General features: G+C 35.2%; 1 protein-coding gene across 21 annotated transcripts in view; it reads left to right on the top strand.

Moving 5' to 3' along the window:
- Nucleotides 1-21269, top strand: part of LOC144293967 (uncharacterized) — a 1010193-nt gene that overhangs the window by 397150 nt on the left and 591774 nt on the right. For 18 of the 21 annotated variants that reach the window (XM_077865362.1, XM_077865366.1, XM_077865384.1 and 15 more), the window contains 3 exons: nt 7207-7309; nt 17632-17851; nt 18013-18047. The gene's annotated coding sequence lies outside the window, so the exon portion shown is untranslated. Of the gene's footprint in view, nt 1-7206; nt 7310-16999; nt 17508-17631; nt 17852-18012; nt 18048-21269 lie in introns of those variants that run through there. The other 3 variants (XM_077865511.1, XM_077865522.1, XM_077865532.1) reach the window with 2 other exon arrangements.

Here is a 21269-nt window from a genome sequence, read left to right on the forward strand (position 1 = left end):
TCTTCTGTCTAAAAGATTTATGCTCTATGAGGCAAAGGGGGGAAGTTCTCTCCTCCTGAATTAATTTCAGCATCAAATCATGCCTGATTTTGTAATTTCCTCTCATTTGTGGCACAAATGGTGGTCACAGCTAGCATCCAAGCTTCTGTGGCAAACAACTTCTTGGACCTGAGATCAGAATATGCTGCTTTGAGAAAAATTGGTCAGAAAGTTAAAACCAAAACCTATTCAGTGTCTTCCAGTGTGGGCTCTTTCACCATGTTTGGGATCAGGTGTTTTGGCTGATCAAAGCATTTTCTGCTTCCTATAATAACAGCAAGATTGAATTTGGATCAAATACTAAAAATCGTTCAAAGTCTGTCAGAGCCTAGTAGATGTCCCTAACATCTATTTCTCCTTTTTCCTTTGTCATGGAACCTTCAATTGTAGCTTGGGTAGACATGTGCCTACTCAAGATCAAAGCAACATTTCCAATCTGTCTTGTATTTTAGAGTGGCTAAATGACCAAATCCTGGTCAAAGGGATGTGATGTGAACAACTTCTAAATAGTGCCTTTAAAGAAGGGTATGTTCTGTTTTACACTCCTTCTCCACCCAACACATTACTGTGCTAGAATGAGGACATGATAGACATGGTGGTGAGCCGCCATCAACTGCAGGCAACACTCTGGTGGGTTCTGAAATATTAAAGAAGGATTTAGGGTCTCTAGCTTTGTGGAGCTGCCACACTAGCCTTAAACTACCTATTTAGAAATTGGTGTCCTTAAACCTTTTTGAACTATATGGCTTCTTTGTTTTGATAACCTATATCCCAATTAATACAAAGATAAAGGACTCAGGTCATAAACAGACATAAAAGTGTTATATTATCAATAACTTTCTTGACCTGTTCTAAAGAAGTTACTAAGCCAGTCCAGGAATAGTCTATGTAAGAAGAGTGTGTATGTATATGCGTATGTTTATGTGTGTGTGTACACCAGAATGGGGGACTATTTTGGGGATGACCAATAAGAGAATGTGTTTTTCTTTTTTTTAATTCATTCCTTTTCTTTGTGTCTTTTCTTTGTAGTACACATCTAAAAAATGATGAATAGAGCAACTTTTGAACATTAAATTCACATGATTTTTATAAATTTTAATGATGATTCTGTCATCAATAATAGCTTTGTTATAATCCATGGTCACAGAAAGTAAAACTAAAATAGAGAAGGCCTGAAAAGTACATAGAGAAGGTGAAAATTATTTTGTTGTAGATATTCCAATATTGAATTTCTTGATATTAGACTTCTATTTTCTCAGCAATAATAATACATCCATGCTTGCGTTGGTTGCCAAATTTGTTTATAAGAAGGTTGTGAACAAACAAGAATAATTAAGCCCCTCAATATTAACTAAATAATATCTTGATGAGGATTTTAAAACAGTTTGGCTAGCATTTTTTCCTGCTTAGAAGTGATGTCGCTGTGAAATGTGAAGATAACACTTCATGTGTTACTATTTGTTGTGAAGTGATTTAATAAATGTTTAAACAAGTCATTACCACGTTGACAGCATTTCTTATCATGGAACTGTAATTTTGATATTGATTGTCATGCTAGGCTTCCCACCCCCTTCCTCTGCTCTGAAAATGTGAGGACATGTAAGCATGACCCTCAGAGAGTGCTAACAGTCTGCATGGCTCTGTCTGTTCTTGAGTCTTCCTCTATTCTGTGTCAAAGAAGGAAAGACAATTAGCCATACTTTCCACACTGAGGTAGTAGCATTCATGGAAGGGGTAGATTGTGTGTAGTATATACTCATCTGCTAGGAGAGCACCAAACTAGCATCTTTAAAGGATAACAGTTTTGCTCATATATGAGTAACTTCAAAAGAAGCAGCAACCAAAGCCCTTTCTCACCTTGTCTGATAGGTTTCAAAATTGCAAACAAGGAGTAAGTGTAGTTAGTTCCTCCAAGTGAAGGACAACATACCTACAAAAAGTAGAGTTAAATTAGATTGGTGACATTTCTTCATCAGTAATTATTGAGCACTTACTATATGCCTGGGAAGAATGAGGTAAACCAGTGCTATTTTGTTCTCTTGAAACTTACAGTCTAGTGGTGGATCTGCATCCTTGTTTTCAACTTTCATTTTATGTATTTTTGCTGGGTGAGTTTCGACTACTCTATGATCCTTAGACTGCTCTACCAAGAACTCTTCCCTGTGAGTTCTCTTTTCAATGAGAAAAGAAGTTGTGACCTGAGCATGGTATACTATCTCCATTTACACAGTCTTAGTGATAGAAGGTCTCCTAGTTTATCTGCAGAATACATTTTCTTGAAGAAAGAATTCTAAGTGGGCGGCTTTCAGTTTCTGCTTCAACACCACTAAAAGGGTGTCATTCCAGTTTTTATCAAATTTCTTGTAGTATAAATTCAGTAACTTACAATTTATTTATGTGGTCATAAAAGGAAATGAAGTCAGTATGGCACAATTTGACCTTAATGGACCCATGTTTAATCCTAGTGACAACCCATTTCTTCCTGAATTCTGACAACCTAAAGAAATATTTCAAAAACTTGCTTTTTCAGGGATAAGATTTTCAACACAGATTTTCATTATCTACTTTTTTTTCCCAATTGAAAATAATGTAAGTGCTCATCTCAAGTTTTCTGTCATTTTCCTCATTCTCTCTGTAACCATGACACTGCACATTAAATATTCTTTTCTATGTCACAGATGCCTTTCCCATGAGAGTGTTTCTACTATCTTGGACTTTTTCTCCATTCTTTTTGAGTAACAAGTAAATACATGGCCTCTTCTTGTGCAGTCCTAGAAAACAATTATACCCTAAAATAGTCTTCTCAACCAGGGTGATTTTGTACCACCAGGTATCATTTGACGATATCTTGGAGACATTTTTGGTTGTCACAGCTGAAGCAGGAGTTGTGAGTGGCATCCCATGAATAGAGACCAAACACACTTGCTAATAATCTTACAATGCACAGAATATCACCTCACATCAAATAATTGTTTGCTTCAAAATGTCAATGACGTTGAGCTTGAGATAATTTGACTTAAGACAATTGAAATATTCATCTTTATTAAGGTGTTAACAATTTTTTCTATGGCCTCTCTTAACATCCAGTTAGAGAAGCAACTAGTAATCAAAGTATTTTAATATGCTCTTTCTTTCTTCACTGATCTATTTTTCTATGAACATTGGAATATTTGCCTGTAATAGGCACTCACAGTAATATAAAAATAAATAAATCCTTGGCTCTGACTTTAGAGTAAAAAATCTGTATCTGTGAATTAAGATAATTATAATTAAAGTAAAACTGATTAATCATGTCAGAGCAGACAAAGTAGCAGAGGAAGTTGGAGGAATGGGTTATTTCTGGCTGAAGGGATGTAGATGATATGATGGGTGAGTAGCATTGGAACTGGGTCTTAAGGAATAGTCATGATTCAAACATACTGAGGTGAGGGAACACTTAGGAAGAACCAAAGAGAGAAGGCTCGTGGAACCTGGACAGGCTCAGGGAACTGTCAGCCATGGTCATGGTTGACTTGAGGTAAAGCACATGAAGAAATGTGCTTAGGGAGTTCTTTCCTCCTTTACCCAGATGTTAATAGTATAGGCCAGATTGCTGTTTGTTTTGAAAATATACACATCAGGATAATTATAGAAGTTTTTTACCTTTGAGCAAAAATTATGTCAAAATTTCATATTGTATATGGAAGAAATCAGAATTGTTCACTGCAACCTGAGCTTGTTTACATTGTCCTGAGTTTCCTTCCATTTTTATTGCTTTTCCATCAGCTGATACTCGTCGAAATCAAGAAGCAGAAACTTCTTTTTTTATCTGAAAATTCACCTTGAATGTGCACATTCTCATAGCTTCTTGGGTCACAATAACCCCAAAATGCATAATTCAGGAGAGATTCAGTGATTCACTCCTACAGTGCAGAATGAAAATAAATTCTAGCCTGAGATAATAAAATTTGCTATAAAACATCTTTGGAAATACCCATCAAAATGTGGCATTAGAATGGAGGGACAAAAGAGATGCCTGGTTGAGTGTCTGCCTTAGGCTCAGGTCATGATCCTGGGGTCCTGGGATTGAGTCCTGCATCAGGCTCCCCAGGGGCAGCCTGCTTTTTCCTCTCCCTGCGTCTCTGTGTCTCTCGTGAATAAAATAAAATCTTAAAAAAAAAAAAAAAAAAAAAAAGAATAGAGGGACAATGGAAAAGCCTTCTGTGGTCTGGAAAAGCCAGCGGATTCTCCCACCCTGGGGCTTGATTTAAACTGCTGATTCCTAGATCCTTCTCTATAATGAAGAGATTGAATCAGACTGGAGAAGGAACAGGACAAAATCTTTTTTCATTTTTTCTTTTTACAAGTACCGTAGGTAATACGTGTGAAACTAAAGTTTAAAAACCATGGGTCTGTAGTTTGGAAGAGTCCAACTACTCAGGCTGTGGTTAAACATGTGGTGGATGTGATAGTCAAAAGTGTAGCCAGAAATGTGGCTTTGTGTGGATAAGTGAGGCCTAGGACACTGACTGAATTATGTATACAAAAAGGGTGCAGATGGGAGACACCATAGAGAATAAAAGTGAAAACATTTATTTGTCTGTTATTAGCATTATCGAGGGAGAATTACTGTAGTTTAAAAAAATAAGTGTATTTATTCTGTAAAAGTGAGACTGGCAGGCCTAATCATTAATTACCAAGTCAATTTGGGGGAACTGCATGCACATGAGTATAAAAATGCCTTGTTTTAGTATTCTCAGAACAAGGAAAGTTGAGGACATGAGTGCTATTCTTCCCCCTTTGTTATGCTACTTAAAAATATTAAGGAATGATAATTTTTCTAGAGATATCCCCTGCCTTTGCCCTTTAATGTTATAGAACTTTAAGGTAATGATAACTTGAATGGATTTCTATTTTTCCTATTCTTGTTATATATGCAAAAGTTTCAGAAATTCTTACTTTATTTTATGGACTGTAAACATTTTCCCATTGACTTGGGTATTGTATTCATGTTTTATTCTTTAATTTTTAAAAGTATGCATGCACTAAGTGTGCCTATATGATTGCCAACTCTAAAGGGCTAGGTCTGCATTAATGACTGACATACATAAATGAATTCTTGATAAATATTTTTTGATGATAAGGATGGCTTTCTGTATAACTGGCTTAAAGGATCAAATTCACTTGCAATCTGATATTTACAGCCTTTATTATAATGTTATCATTCCATAGCATGGTTATTTTTTTCCTCTGTAAAATCAAGCAGCTGATGCCATCTGACTCTGTGTTGAGATGATTCTATGTAATAATTATGTAAAGCACTTAGCCTGGGAGGTGCCCAATAACTATCATTCTTGTCTTTGCTTGCTTATGTGATAGAATTGACTGAAATAATTCTCAGCGTTTCTCTACCTTATGCAGATTAGCATTGGAGGTTACTTTGACTTGCTGTGGAAGATTGGAACACTTCTGTATTCAATGTTTTTCCCTGTGGACCCCCTCTTAGAGGAGGCTTATACAGCCCAGCACCATTTAACTTAGGCATTGCCCTGTGACTAGCAATAGCAAATGAAATGCAAGTGAAAGTGATGAGCCACTTCCTAGCGGGGTTTCCCAGCCAGTGCCTGACTTACAGTGTTCTTTCTTCCCTTTGCCTCAAGGACAGGCGATGCTTCATTTGCGACTGCTCTATCAGCCTGAGGTCCAGGGGGAACGCTCTCTGAATCTAGAGCAGAGATAAAGTTGACCTACAGTGAACACAAGTCATGAATGAGAAATAAATACTTGTCGTTGGAAACCACAGAGATTTTGTGATCGTTTTATGTCACATAAATAATCCCCACAAGGAATTCTGTGAGGAATAAATAGTGAGGAATAGTTGATCAGAGGCTATTTGAAGTGCTACCTTACATCTTAAGCCTTTTCCAGCCATTGAAGTAGGTGGTAGGAGTCCCTTTAGCCTCTCAAGTCATGTCTGGCTCTTAATTTGACACCCCTAGACATTTCTGAGATATAAATTGTTTGATGGAACGTGTGCTCCTTTGTAATCTCCACACAGATGGTATATACCAAACAGCTTCTGCAAACTTAACTGTGAATGTTGAGGAGATATATTTTATATTTGAATGTAAAGCAAGCTGTGGTGGGTAAGTACACCACTGGTAGATGGACACTGCTGGATGTAGTATGTAGTATGTTCCTTCTGGAACAGGAATGAGAAAATTGTACCTAATTTAGAGGCCCAAAAGTTTTGGGGGAGGGTTGTTGTTCCTAGAGCCCAGGAGAAGTCATCCTGTATAATTCTATCAACAATGTCAGGTCCAGATGCTCCTTTAAGGGAGAAAATATTTTGATAATTTTAGCATTTTCTGAATTGTTCCCTCAATGAGTCATAGATTTTAACCTAAGCCATTTGGGCTATGGCAGTAGAATTCTTCTGCGATTTTAAGGAAAATCTAAATGGATTCTGAGCCCACATTCTTATAAACAAGATGCCCCCCCTTCTATTTTAATTAGAAATATCAATTTGGTACAAAGAGGCTCATTAAGGAATATTTATCAGCTTCTTAAATGAGCTGCTATTGTTACTTCTAGAACGACTGTTATAAAAATGTTCAGAATTTCGCCAGCCATTCAACACAAGGGATTAAAGCACTTTTTATCTGTTTCTTTTCCTAAAGCAAGTTTTCTCTAGGCACTAATATCTTAACTATCTCTCTGTATCATTAAATGTGAGTGAACTTAAGAATACTCAGATATTTTTTATGCTAGATTTTGATGAAGAAGTACGTGAACAAATGGATATATTTCATGGTTATTTGACAGAGACTGATGAATACTATCCTAACTGGATATATTATTGAAGATATGTCTTTTACTGTTTATTCATTCAGGAATGTAGATTAGATTCTGACTTTATATTAGATGCTATGAACATTGTGTGTCACCACAGTGAAAGAACAACTTTTTCTAGGGCATATATTCAGCTTTTGTTATTTGTGTTAAAATCTCTTGAAAGGTTTTTCCAGCTTGGAAAGTTGATTTTAAAGTGGAAACATAGCAAAATAACAGTGAAACAAACAACAGTAAACCATATATATTGTGTTAAGCAGACCAGAAAGATTTGGATGCATGAAGGTATTATTAATCTAAATTACTAAACTAAAGTCAGCTCTCCTGGCTTTTTAGATATTGAAACTCCAAGCAAACAAAATGCTGAAGTAGCAGCAATATCAACAAGAGAAACTAGAAGATGTTTTTGGATTAACATTCTAAGAGGGAGATTCTCACGGTAAGGAGACATGAGCTGTTTGTTCTGCATTAATCTTTCCCTTGGATTTGCTAGAAGTGACACTTTATGATATTATGAATTCTCTTCTGCAATAATCTATTTTTGTGAGATGGGCTATCCTATTTAGTAAATCTTAAATTTTCCTACAGATTAGGATGTCAAACTTAAATTTATGTGCCAACAATTGGTAAAAGCTGTCTGGATTGTGGTATTGAGAAGAATTCAGAGGCCATATATAGACTCAGCAGGAAAAAAAGGTTCTGACAAATGAATATTTACTATGTTTGGCGGGGGGAGAGGCTGTTCCATATTGAGGAAGTATCATAAGTACCACAAATTTGCCGTCTTTGTCTTAGAACATTTTATAATTGGGGAATCATTATGTAAAGTAGATTTTTTTGCTTCTTCATATTCTCTAGGAATGATTACAAGGTGATTTATTCTTTGATTGATTACTACAACCTTATTTAATATTGCTAAAATCTCATTTATTTTCTAAGATGGTGGTACACCCCCATCTTGGGAAAATTTCAAAAGGTGGTTTACTAGAAAGGTGCATAAGACTGTAACAAGAATTAAGGATATGGTTAAAAGAAATCTTGAAGAAAAAAATACTAAAATGCCTTCCTTAACAACATTGTTCTGTACTTATTATGGATGTGAATTATAATAGTGATGGGAGGTGGGGAAAGTTGGAAATGAAAAGAGATTTTAAATGATATTGTAAAGTTGAAAGAATTTTGAATTATATAAATTTATGTGAAAATTTACTCCTAAGTATAATATGGAGATACTATATTCCTACCCCAGCAATACCAACATGGTTTGTGAGGTCAATAGGGGTTAGCAAAATGCATAAGCAGATTACACACATCTAGTATCACATTACTCTGGGACTGCAGGAATCAGTTCTTGGTAGAAGGATCCCAAGGATTAGTATTTCTGTTGATATTTCATTCTCACTGCATGCTTTTTTTTTTTTTGTTACTTTATAATTTACCACTTTTCTTGAATGGAGGATGAATTATGCTAGGTGTAATTTATCTTCTATTCCAGTTTTAAGATAATTCATTTATTTCTTAAATGCATACTTTTATTTAATAGACTTTTTATTGGACTGTAACTTGCAATAAAGTGCAGATATCAAAAATATACAAATGTATAAATTTTCATTAAGTGGACACACTCATGGAGCTACCTGTCTCACAGGCCAAGAAATAAAGTATTACCAGCATCCGATAAATTCTTCCTTATCGGAAATCCTCTCTTTTCACAGAGGTAACTAACTGTCTGGTTTTAAGTATCATAAGATTTTCCTGTCTTAAACTGGTTATGTCTGGCAATTTTTGAACAATATTATGTTTGCAAAATTCATCCATGTTACAGTGTATATTTGGGTTGTTTCCACTTTGAGTTTTTGTTAATGCTACTATACACATCCTTAAACATGTCTTTCAGTGCACCAAGGTGTGCATTCAGTTAGAATGTACATAGGAGTGGTAGTAGTGTGTCATTGAGTATGCATGTGTTTAGTTTTGTACAAAGTTCTAAGTAGTTCTCCAGAATGGTTGAACCAACTTACATTTCCAAGATAAATTTATGAGTTTCAGTTGCTTTACATTCTTAGCAGTAACAGCTATCATCAATCCTTTTAACTTTAGCTTTCTGGTGCTGTAATGGCATCCTATTGTGGTTTAAATTTGAATTTCCTGATGATTGATAAAAGGCACCCTTTCCTATTTCAGTATCCTATTTTGTGTATATTTCCCATTTTCAAATTGAATTATTTGTATTTTTATATTAATTTGTAGTAGATCTCGTTTCTTCTGTATTCAAGTCCTTTGCCATTTATGTATTGCAAATGTCTTTGTCTGCTTTGTGGCTTACTTTTTCACTCTCACTAGTGTATTTTGATTAAAAAAAGAATTTGTTAATTTTAACATAGCCTCCTTTCTGTATCTTTTTTTTTATGATTAAGGGTTTTTGAGCCCTTTTCAAAAAGTCTTTGTGTATTCAAAGTGGTGAAGATATTCTATATATTTTCCAGATCCTTTATTGTTTATTGCCTCTCACACTGGGATCCATGATTTGAAGGTAATCATTCATGGAATGAGATAGGGATCAAAAATTATTTTTTCTCTGATAAAGATCTCCAATTGGATCAGTACTATTTATTGATAATAATATTCTTTTTCTACTGTTCTATGTTGCCATCTTTGTCATGAATTGTGTGCTTATATTTGTGAGTCTACTCATAAACTCTTTACTCTCTTCTAATGGTCTGATTGTCTATCCTCCCATCAACACAACTTAATTACTATCAACTATCCTAATTACTATATTTTAATAAGTCTTGAGATCTACTAGTAAGCCACGCTGGTATATTTGACTATCATATAATTTCTGAGTTCCCATTGAAACGTTATAAAGTCAGAAGTTTATAAAATGCTATATTCATCTTTAAATTTTCATTATGACATGATTTTTCTTACCTGTGTAACAGTAGCTTTCTCAGTTATAACCTATTTATTTCATAAGGATATTACGAGTAATGTTTGTTTATAGAAACACTACCTAAATCCTACTAGTGTTGCTGCTACTACTAGTGCTGCTGCTGTTCTTTGTACTACTGTCTCTACTACTCATGTCATGGTGAAAAACAGCTTTAGGAACTTTAAAAGAAAAATAATGCAAGGAATTTAGCCACATTCCTAAACGTGTCAATGTGTTTTTCATTCAAAGAAGAGCTAAAAATATCTACTGCACATTAGTCCATTTGAATTTTTTTCATTCCTACTTAATGTATATTCTATGAAAGTACTGAACATCCATAAATAGTATGAGGGTTTATTTGTCAGCTTAATAGGTATATTTTAACAGCATCTCAAGTTTGTGACCAAAATCTCAGCTAGCTATTTTTGTTTGATCAAAATGCTGTGGAGAAAAAAATGGTTCATTATGTTCCTACTAGCTGTTTAAAAGGGTTCAGCCTTCCCCATGCATGGTTTCTCTGTATAACACTTGGTGGAATTGTAATGCTTTTACTGTCACCTCTAAATATCACTACACCTTAGAGAATCTGCAGAGTTATGTAACACTGTGATTAAAGAGAATCACACCCCTTTCATAGCACAGACTTTGAGATTTGCTGATGTAGAAGATGCAGAATCCCAAGATATCCGGCTGTCTTACCTAAAGTTTATAGGAAGGAAGAAAGATGAACTGACTGAAGAGAAATTAAGAAAAACCCCTCCTGAAGTATGAAAGAGTAAGAATGGACAAAAATAAATGAGGCTTCCTTAGCTTCACTTATAGCCTTTTTAACCAACAATATTTTCTTTCATTCTTGGCAAACTGCCATGAAGGAACTCAAAACTTGAATGCAAATTGATTATTAAAAAGATAGACTTAATTTGGAAATGAGGGACGTAATTAAGAAAGAACAAGAATATTTCTAATCCGTGAGATTTTCGGAGGAGTGAAGTAAACCAGATTTGTAGATCACATGGTGCTAGAGTGAAATATATATATAGCAGAAAAATTATTCTTTATTTCAGGGATAAAAATGTTATGTTTTTCATAGTTGACATCTCTCGCACTCAGGTTACTGAAAGAAACACTCATTTCTTCATTAACAATGAAAGGAGTTAGCATCAGAGCTCAGCTATTTAAGCAGTGCAACAGACATCACTTACACAGGTCAATTACAATTTCCAATAATTAAAAACAAGAAGCAAAATGTTCATAGTTTCACATGACACTGTCTAATTTGGTGATTTTCACACATTTCAAAACTGAGACTTGAGGCTGAGTGCAAAAAGTACACAGGCCTGGCTGACACATCCAAAGTTCCTGTGAATGCTGCTGGAGAAGTCACCAACCTTCATCCCAGAGCTGACACCCCACTTCTGGAGAGCAAACTCCTTGTCTACCTGCATCTCTGAAAACTTGCCTGTCAGGATTATGTCTGTGTTGTTCAGTCCTGGCCTTTTTCACATTGGAGTGGCATAGAGTATTTAACGAATAATTATTTACCTCTATTTTTTTAATTCCATCACGTTTCTGCTTCTACTTCTAAGCTTGGATGTACTTTCATAGTCTTCTGCTCATTATATAGGTTATCAGATGCTTTAACAAGGCAGGCAGTGACAGGTGTGCTTCCAGTTCATTTGAACTCCAAAAAGTATACAGAACTGCTGCCAGTCAGTGTTTCAGTCCTACAAGTATGGACCTACAGGGAACTGCCATCAACCAATGTTTCTATTTAGAGCTGATTTTCAGTATTTATTTTATTTATTCCTGTGTGTGTGTGTGTGTGTGTGTGTGTGTGTGTATTTTCTCATTTATGTATTTTATTACTCATTAAGCAATCAATTCATTCAGCCATTCCCTATAACTGGCACCATGGAGATAGGGGAAGGGATTGTTATGTCTGAAAGAGTTCAATTGGACAGATTACCAAAGCTTGGTTGAGAAGTCACCCTGTGGTGGTATTTTTTTTTTCCCCGTTCATTTGCAAGAAGTGTTCTTATGTACTTTGCATCCTTCAGCCTGACCTTGTTATTTTGGGAAAGTCAGTCTAACTTCTCTTGTACTGTATTTATTTGTGTGCTGTTGTTTTGTACCTTCTGTCACTGGTGATCTGTGATTTCTGTTAATTATCTCAGAAGTATGAATCTACCCATGGGAATCAAGCACATCTAGTATGTGCTTCTCATGCTTATGTGAAACGTCCTATTATTCACTTAAGTTTACATTTTTATTCCTATGATCAGAAAAGTTGTGATTTTCTTGTATTTGTGATTTAAGTAAAACATAATACTTAAATGACTACTCTGTTCTAAGCACTGTCACTTACCATATCTGATGTATGTGACCGATTAAAGATGTATGTTGACATCTTTTCATTTCATTGTACCATGAATAACTTACAAAACTGAAGCTCAGAAAAGGAAAATTATTTGTCCAAAGCTAAACACTGAGTACTTGTTTAGTAGAGAGGTCTGATGCTGCAGCCTGCACAGCCTATGTTTGTTGTGCTGTTTTTTCCTTCACCAGCATAGATAGCTGACACTCAAGTGCTTACCATGTGTCAAGCCCTGTGTTAAGAACTACATTATTTCAGGGTACCTGCAGGGTGGTTCAGTCAGTTGAGCGTCCATCAGACTCTTGATTTCGTTTCAGATGTTGTGAACTCAGCATACTGGGATGGAGCTCAACAGGGAGTCTGTTTGGGATTCTCTATCCCTCTTCCTCTTCCTCTTTCCCCCCATGCTTGCATACACGTTCTCTCTCTAAAATAAATAAATAAATATATATATTTTTAACAGAGCTAAATTATTTCATTCAATCTTCACAACAGTGTGAATGTGTAATTCCCATTCTATACAATTAAAACGGGGCAAAACCCAAACTAACTTCATGTTTCAAGAGTTAAAGAGATTTATGCAAACTTACTAGCAAAAAGCACTGCAAGATTCAAACTTGGGCCCACATGAGGCCATAGCCCAGATTCTTTCTCACTGTGTTAGAGGACTCCCCATTATTCATCAGGAATTGAGAAATTCTCCGAATGAATTTGGGATTCTAGGCCATAGTTCTCAGCTCTGATCTCACACTAGAATCATCTGAGGTGTGGACTCCACACCAGATCAATTAAATTAGAATCTTGTTAGAGGACGGGCTGAGTATATTTTCAGAGGTCAGTGGGTGACTATAATAATGTGCATCCAGGCTGAGAACCATTGTTTTGGTTGTGTTTAAGTCCTGTCTCATTTCCCTCCTCCTTTGCCATGGGTTGGTGAGTTCTATCTGCAGACCTGGGCCTCTTCTGGTTCCAGTGCCAGACTCAACACAGGCAAGGGCCTCAACCTTAGTATCCAATGAAGTGACTTAGGTACATTTACAGGTTAGTTAGTAAATGATACAAAACTCTGGTCCTTACTAGCGTAAGCAAAATACTATTGATTGGCTCTAAAAACTTTCTGATATCAAATGTAGCTTAAATTTGGGGTTCATACCATGTCACATGGGCTCATCTCTGCATTTCACTTCCTCTGGAGTGGTACATTCTTGGGATTATTCCATAATGCCCTAGCTCAGTAAAAGAGATGGTGCCAGTAACTGAAATCCAAGCCCGAGAATTCAACCTCTTGGGCTCTGATTGGCCTCACCAGAGTTGTGTGTCCATTTCTGCAGCATCCTCTTGTCAATAAGGTATTTTCTGCATAAGAGTTGGTTTATCCTAGGCCGCCAGCTCTATTTCTGCAACCAGAGGGAGAATCAACTTTAAACACAGCAGGGAGTTGGGGGTAGGGAAGAGTGGTTCTAACAAAATGAAACAAAATGAAGATTATCATATGATAGCCTTAAGAAAGGAAAAGAATCCCTTCAAGCCTGTCTTCAGTGTGCATACTTTATTTACCTAAGGACAAGTAAAAATATACCCAACCCCACCACCCCAGCCCCAAGGGATTCTGATTGAGCCCTAGGTATTCACTTAACCTGGAATGGTACCATCTCCTTTTGTTTTCTCCCCATTATCCATCTTCTTCCTGGGAATGACCCTCAACAATAAAATCCAGCTTACTTGGCTAGAAACTTAGTTCTTTGTTTAAATTTTGTTAGCTTCCCTCTGAGGAAAAACAAAACAAAAATATTGTACTGAATTATTTTTTGGAAGATAATTTGCGACAAACAGAACTACCAAACCGAGTCACTCTCCCCCATCTACCTATCAGATTTAGAAACCAATTTCTCATCAAGATTTTGATTAAATCCTTTCTGCTTTCTGGGCCTCAAATTGCCTATCTATAAGATAGCAAAATGATGCTCTATGATTCTAAAGTCTCTTCCAGCTCTAAAGTTCTCTGAATTTATCATAAATTCATTCTACTTGGTCTGTTTTTTTTTTCTTGAATTATTAAAGCATATCTATTGAAATTTAAGAAGGAGTTTTCCTGTTACTGTTCAGGTTTTCCTTTGTCCTCATGAAATTATTGTGTCATGGCTATTATTAGAAATTTCCTGTTTTGTGATAAATTCTATAGTCATTGTAGAGACCATGTTATTGGAGAAGACATGATGCCATCTTGCTTTTACTAGTAATAATTAATATTTATCAAGCAGTTACCATAGGCCAGACACTACTGTCAGTACTTTAAATCTTTTAATTTACTTATTCCTCCTAACAACCCTAAGAGCCAGGCACTGTTATCATCAAGAGGAGTGAACTTCAGAGACATCAAGAAACTTGCTAAAGATCACAGGCCAAATAACTGATAGAACACTATACCGTGTCACCACTCACATTTAATACATTAATTAATTAAAATTAACAAAACTAACATTAATGAAAGCACTAAATCAAAATGTTTATCAAAGTTTTAGAACCAAAATAACAGCTATTATTACCAGTTATGACCAAAATTGCAATCTAGAAGATGCCAATTAATGAAATCTAGTGTAGGCAAAAACAAAGAATATAGTACAGGGGGATTTATGATATCACACATGTAATGTATTTCCTGGGGGACAAAACATTCATAATACTGGCTTTCTCACCCCAAATCATACAGTCTTAGTGATAAAATTAAATTTTTTAATATAATGTGTGTATATATATATATGCATATAGATAGTATAAGTATCTAATTTAATCTTATTAAAACTATATATTTGTATATATAATAGTATATGTACACACTATATGATAGTGTATAGATATAATAGTGATTTTGGTATAAGATGGGCCATATATATGTATCATATATATATTATATATGTGTATTGTATATATGTACAGGTACCTATACATATATAATGCATATATATGGAACATCTTGTATCAAAATTTACATGATAAACATAAGTGATATGTATGTTTATTTTTTTATTTTTTTTTTTTTTAATTTTTTTATTTATTTTATGATAGTCACAGAGAGAGAGAGGCAGAGACACAGGCAGAGGGAGAAGCAGGCTCCATGCACCGGGAGCCCGATGTGGGATTCGATCCCGGGTCTCCAGGATCGCGCCCTGGGCCAAAGGCAGGCGCCAAACCGCTGCGCCACCCAGGGATCCCGATATGTATGTTTAATAAAGACTCCTTTCCCCCCTGTTTTTGACTTGATTTCTAAACTCCCTATTCTTTTTTCTATGTTTCTTACTTAAATTTAAGTATGGAAATATTTCAGTTACTATAGTTACAGTTTATTTTATTTTTTTGGCTTTTTGATTTATGTATTTGTTTTCTCTTAGTTGTCCTTAAAGTGCTAAAAATTATTAGACTTGTATACAGGTAAATGTCTGAGAAAACTGTTTTCTTAATCTTTTCTTTTAAAAGTACTGTGTAACAAACTTGTCTGATTGTAATTATTGCCTGGAGAGCTCCAATCTAAATCTGCTCCTTTGACTTTCTAGGGGAGAGGCCTGGTAATTGCTATTTTTGACAAGTATCACAGGTGAATCTTAAGATCGAGATCTCAAGAACATGAATGTCTGGGAAGCACTGTTTTAGACTAGGAATGATTTTTGTTTTATTGAATAGATCACGAAGTCTGACAGAAGCCTTGTTTACAAGGCTGTTGGATAAAATCTTAAATTGCATAATAAAAGCCATATAAAATGTTATAAAATAAGTTTTTGTGTTGGCAAATATCTACTTTTGAACTCTGTGAGTTGATTTATATTTGGGGGGATTGAATTTACTAAAAAATAAACTTGAAAATCAAGTACACAGTAAACTCATTGAATTTCCCAGAATGCATTTGCCCCTTTTTGAGAACTTGAATTTATTGGCATTAATTCTTATGGTACGAAATAGTGCCACATATATGTTTTTCTCTAATGATTTACATGAAAATGACTAGAACTATATTTACCTACTTTTTTAGTTTTTCTAATATTAAATATGAAAATATACATTCACTTTCATTAAACTTGTTAGAAAACAATTTGGAGCATCTTTGTATATTTTAACAACACAAATTATTTTGTTATTGATGTGATTCTCTAAAACTGTAAATTTTGTCGCTTTTGCCACAAAGTTACAAGTCTGTCACATTTCTCAGTGATTGACAGAGAGCCCTTGATTTAGGCCAGCTGTTGGAGTGCTGTGCACTTACTGCTAAAGCTTTCTGGAGGCCTTGGCTATCACATTTTCATCGAATGTGAATTCCTTTTTGTACGTGTACATATTGTACAGAGAACAGAAGAGCTCACAGCAGCCCCTAAACGGCATCTGTTCTTTATAGTGAGATGAAGAAGCTGCAGAAGGTTTGTAGAAACTTGCTGAAGCTTGTTGTCACTTAGCAGGAAGTGTTTAGAAGTTTGCGAAGAACAGAATTACAATTTGTCAAATGTTGCAAACTTCACAGTGAGCACACAATGTTTGATTTCACCGTTGCTCTAAATAGGATTGCATTTTATATATTTCAAAATGACCAACTTTCTTTCTTGGTAAAATACTAAAAATTCTAGCACAGGAATTCACAGACACTCAGTCAGGTGAGACACATTCTTCTTTAACTTTAACCTTTTTTTGGTGTAGTGGGTGTTGGAGGTGGTAGGAGGTGGAGAGAGTGGGGCAGTGTGGGAGGAGTGGGGGCAATATTCTAGAAGTCACAGTCACAGCAGTACTGACACCTGCCTTGATGGGGATGAATAAAGTTTATTATTATTATTAACTTTCAGCCTTAGAAGAGATTCTTGAAGAGGCTAATGAAGTGCTGGAGTGAATGCTTTTTTATCATGTGAATCTGCACATAAGCATCCTTTGTTTAAAGTTCTCCACACCTCTTCAGAACTCTTCCTTTGAATTATATATGCTGAACCAACTAGAGTCCGCAAAGACTACCTACATTGAATTCTGGAAGTTTAACATTTTTATTATGGCAGCACTTCCTTTTCTCTCCTTACCCCTATGTGATTCCTACCTTCCTTATCAGTTTTTTCTTTCAATCTATCCACCATGCATTTTTATCTTCGAGGTGGGATAATGCTCTCTTTTTTCTTTTCTGTGATTTGCTTGATTTAGTTTGTGCTGAGGAAAAGATTGTGTTGCTTTGGTCAAAGAAGAATTTGATAGGTGTTTGGAGTTTGTCAGAAATAAGTTACTACTGTAACACCCTTTAACTCCACCAAATTAGTTGGGATTGTGAGGTATAAGAAAACTAGGTTACCAGCAACTTTTTCCGTTATTTAAAAAACTTGGTGTTATAACAAGTTAAGTCCTGAAGTCTTTTGTTTTTTTCTTTTTTCTTTTTCTTTTTCTTTCTTTCTTACTTTCTTTTTCTTTCTTTTTTTTTTTTTTTTTTACTTTTCAGGCTAAGAGTACATATATACAGAATGTAACAGCAACATTTGGAAAGTCACCTGCCGACTAAACAGGCCTATGGAAATTGGAAGGATTTCTCATCTTTATTTTTATCTCTTGGTACATGTTGTCTCTTTTAAGAGAATCTGAATGATCTAATATGTTCTGGGTTTTCTCCTTAACTTAAATTTTATGATTTCCTATTCGAAATAATTGAGACTTCTTCTGAGGTAAGAAAACAATATATTTTTTTTGTATTGTCTTCAGATCTTTTCTGAAATATTGTCTCATGTTTTAGCTGTTCTTATTCTTGGATTAACTCTCAAATGTATATCTCTGTATCTCTGTAGTCTGTGCTGATAATTTTTGAGAGAGATCTCTTGCCTTTCAGGAGCGGAATTTGAGCAAACAGAATGGAGTGTGCTGGTAGGTCCTTGCAACATCCTCCTGCCACCTTTAGCCCATTTCCATACCACAGGTGTGAAATTGCACTGGGTTCCTGTGTGAGTTTGGAAGTAACTTGAAGACTCTCTCCTTCATCTCATTTACTTATCATGTTAAGATACATCTTTTCTAACAGGGTTTCTAACATGCAACATTGAAATTTGTTTATATCCTTTTCAAAAGGGTGGGGACCCTTTCTAATTATTATTTTTTTTTTGAAGAATCTTAATTTTAAAACTTGTTTGAAAATCTGATCTTTTTGGGGTTAAACTGGGCCTGCTCTGTAGTTTACCTAGGGAAAATTGGAAAGAAGGAGAGCATCATTTCTGCAGGTCTCTGGCATACTTGTTCTAGAGTGGGTATAAATGACCATTTGATGAGTTGTTGCAGAGGAACTTTATAAGCAACCCAAGAACTGATGAAGAAACTCCTTAATTCCTCAGGAACATTACCTCCCTTAATGAAAGGAAAACAGTCTATTGGCTCTTTAATAGTAATCAAATGAAATGTGGATACTTCTAGGCTTTTATTTTCAATCACCATTTATAGGAGGCCTCACTTTTTACCATTAAGTCTAACCAGAAACTATTACAGAGGGGTTTAATTGTAACGTGGATCCTCTTTTCCTATAAAGATTTCATTCTAATTTGGGGGATTACTTTATCAAATAATGCTGAAATCTTATCAACAGTCTATTATAAAAATAAGCTTTTAAACTACTAACTTTATGTCGCTAAGTGAAGAATTGGGAAGAGCACACAACTGTCATTTGTACCATACACTGTACATATAGATTGTACAGTAGTAGATACACATAAATAATCTCAGGAGCATAGATAATAAAAAAGTAAAATAATTAGAAAATGATGATTTTGAATGTGTATTACCTTTGCTTATAATATAATTCATTAATTATGTTTCTGTCATTTAATTTAATTTAATTTTATAAATTTTATTTATTTATGCATGAGAGACACACAGAGAGAGAGAGAGAGAGAGAGAGAGGCAGAGACACAGGCAGAGGGAGAAGCAGGCTCCATCAGGGAGCCCAACGTGGGACTCGATCCCTAGTCTCCAGGATCAGGCCCTGGGCTGAAGGCGGCACTAAACCACTGAGCCACCCGGGCCGCCCTGTCATTTAATTTTATAATGGCCATCTAATACTTGGCTGCAAAATTTCTGAAAAATCAACATTTGTCTTCACAAGGTTGTACAAATGAGGTCTAGCATACCACTGCCTAGTTTTTTTTGAAACTGCTTCTGTCAACTTCAAGCATTCCTTTTATGAGGAGATTCTTGTATCTATGGATGGCCTTGCTTAACCCATAAATCTCCAGTGTCTTCCAAATATTCCATTTAAAATGTCAAAAATCTCATCAGGTCAGGTTCACTATTTCTACCTTTCATCATTCCCCTGCCCACCCAATACTAGTTCTCTATCTCATTCTTTCCCATGTACGTTAAATATGTTATCTTTCTTTCCATTTCAAATGCTTAGTTTTGCAAAATGTAATGATATTGAAGTTGCAGTTTGCTCTCCTGTTTTCCCAAAAAAAACAAAACCTGGCAGTCACTTGGAAAGAAACGCCAACCTTGTTAAAACTTTGAAGAATTATGTATATCTGCAATATAATTGTTCTTAACCTGCAATATACCAGGGAAAAAGAGACATTGTAATTTATCATCTATGTCCAATTGACCTCTTTTGTTTATTTATTATGTCATTTTATGAAAAGAAGAAAAGTGAAAGACAACTTTATTAGAGATTTTAGTAAGAATTTAAAGAAAACAAACCTCTTTGAGTCAAGTAAATTTTGGCATTCAAACATCAAAACTGATAAAGCTGACTGGCATATGACTTCTTATCTAAACTAGATAATCCAGACTTTTTGTTGCAAGTGTTACATGATGAAGTCCTTTCTGTTGACTAATTAAATGATAAAACCATATTTCCTTTTTTTCTTAAGAAATATATTGTTCATTGAGGATATAATTTAAAGCCTCATATTCCAAGATCTCTGAGATCTTTCCTTTAGACTACATGGCATATTCCTCTCTAGATCTCATCCCTTTCACAATTGGACCTTATGAATACCCATAACATGACAAAGAAGTAGGGGAAGTGGTGAATGGGTAACTCATCTTGCCACTACATTCAGCTGCTTTATCCTGGGAGTAGTTTATATTTTATTCTAGTGAATTTTCCATCTGGTAACAATCCACCCATGAATACTGACAAATCTAGGTCTTTCTAGACTAACCTTGAATTCTTGGTTTCTTCTGATGTGATTAGATGAATTTCAAACTACATCTTACCTGCCTATAACTTAGGGAAAGGCAACAAGTTTTCCTAGATAATAGGCAGAATGTTATGACTGGATGTTCATTATAAATTAACAAGGAAATTTAGCTCTGGTGCCTTAACTTTGAGATGTAAATGGAGAGCCTAACACAGTCCTTCAACTCTATTTATAATTATCTCAAGTATAAACTAATACATAGGGTCTATCTTGTCTTTCCAATTACATTTTGAGATACTGAAGGTAATCATAATAACTTTGCCTTCTCTCTCTTAGTGATGGGCATTCGTTAAGTTTGAACTGATTCAGAAGTTGCAACTTTATTGAAATATTTGAGATAAGGGATCCCAGGGTGGCTCAGTGGTTTAGCACCTACCTTTGGCCCAGGGCATGATCCTGGAGTCCTGGGATCAAGTCCCACGTCGGGCTCCCTGTGTGGAGCCTGCTTCTCCCTCTGCCTTTGTCTCTGCCTCTCTTTCTCTCTCTCTCTCTCTCTCTCTGTGTGTCTCTCATGAATAAATAAATAAAATCTTTAAAAAAATATTTGAGTTACTTTATTTAAAATTTAAAAAATGTGTAAGCAAAAGCAAACTTTTTCCCCATAAGGGAAAGTGAAGACTTTGAAAACATTTCACATTTGCCAATATATATAAGTATTATATTGAATTTGATTATTCTATTTCTTCTTCTTAAGGGTTGTCTAAATCTTACTCTTTTAAATTTCTTTCTTTCAGCTGAATAGCAACAATACATTTCTGTAAAAACCATCATTGCCAATTATTCTGCCAACTATAGATATTGCTGTTTTGTGGTATAAGACAGTCCATGTGTAGGCAATTGCTTTGGAGCTCTCTACCTTCTATTAAAATGATTCCATAATTCATTTTGAATCTGGTACATTAGG

The sequence above is a fragment of the Canis aureus genome, chromosome 2, assembly GCF_053574225.1.
Source record: "Canis aureus isolate CA01 chromosome 2, VMU_Caureus_v.1.0, whole genome shotgun sequence".
Classification (NCBI taxonomy): Eukaryota; Metazoa; Chordata; class Mammalia; order Carnivora; family Canidae; genus Canis; species Canis aureus.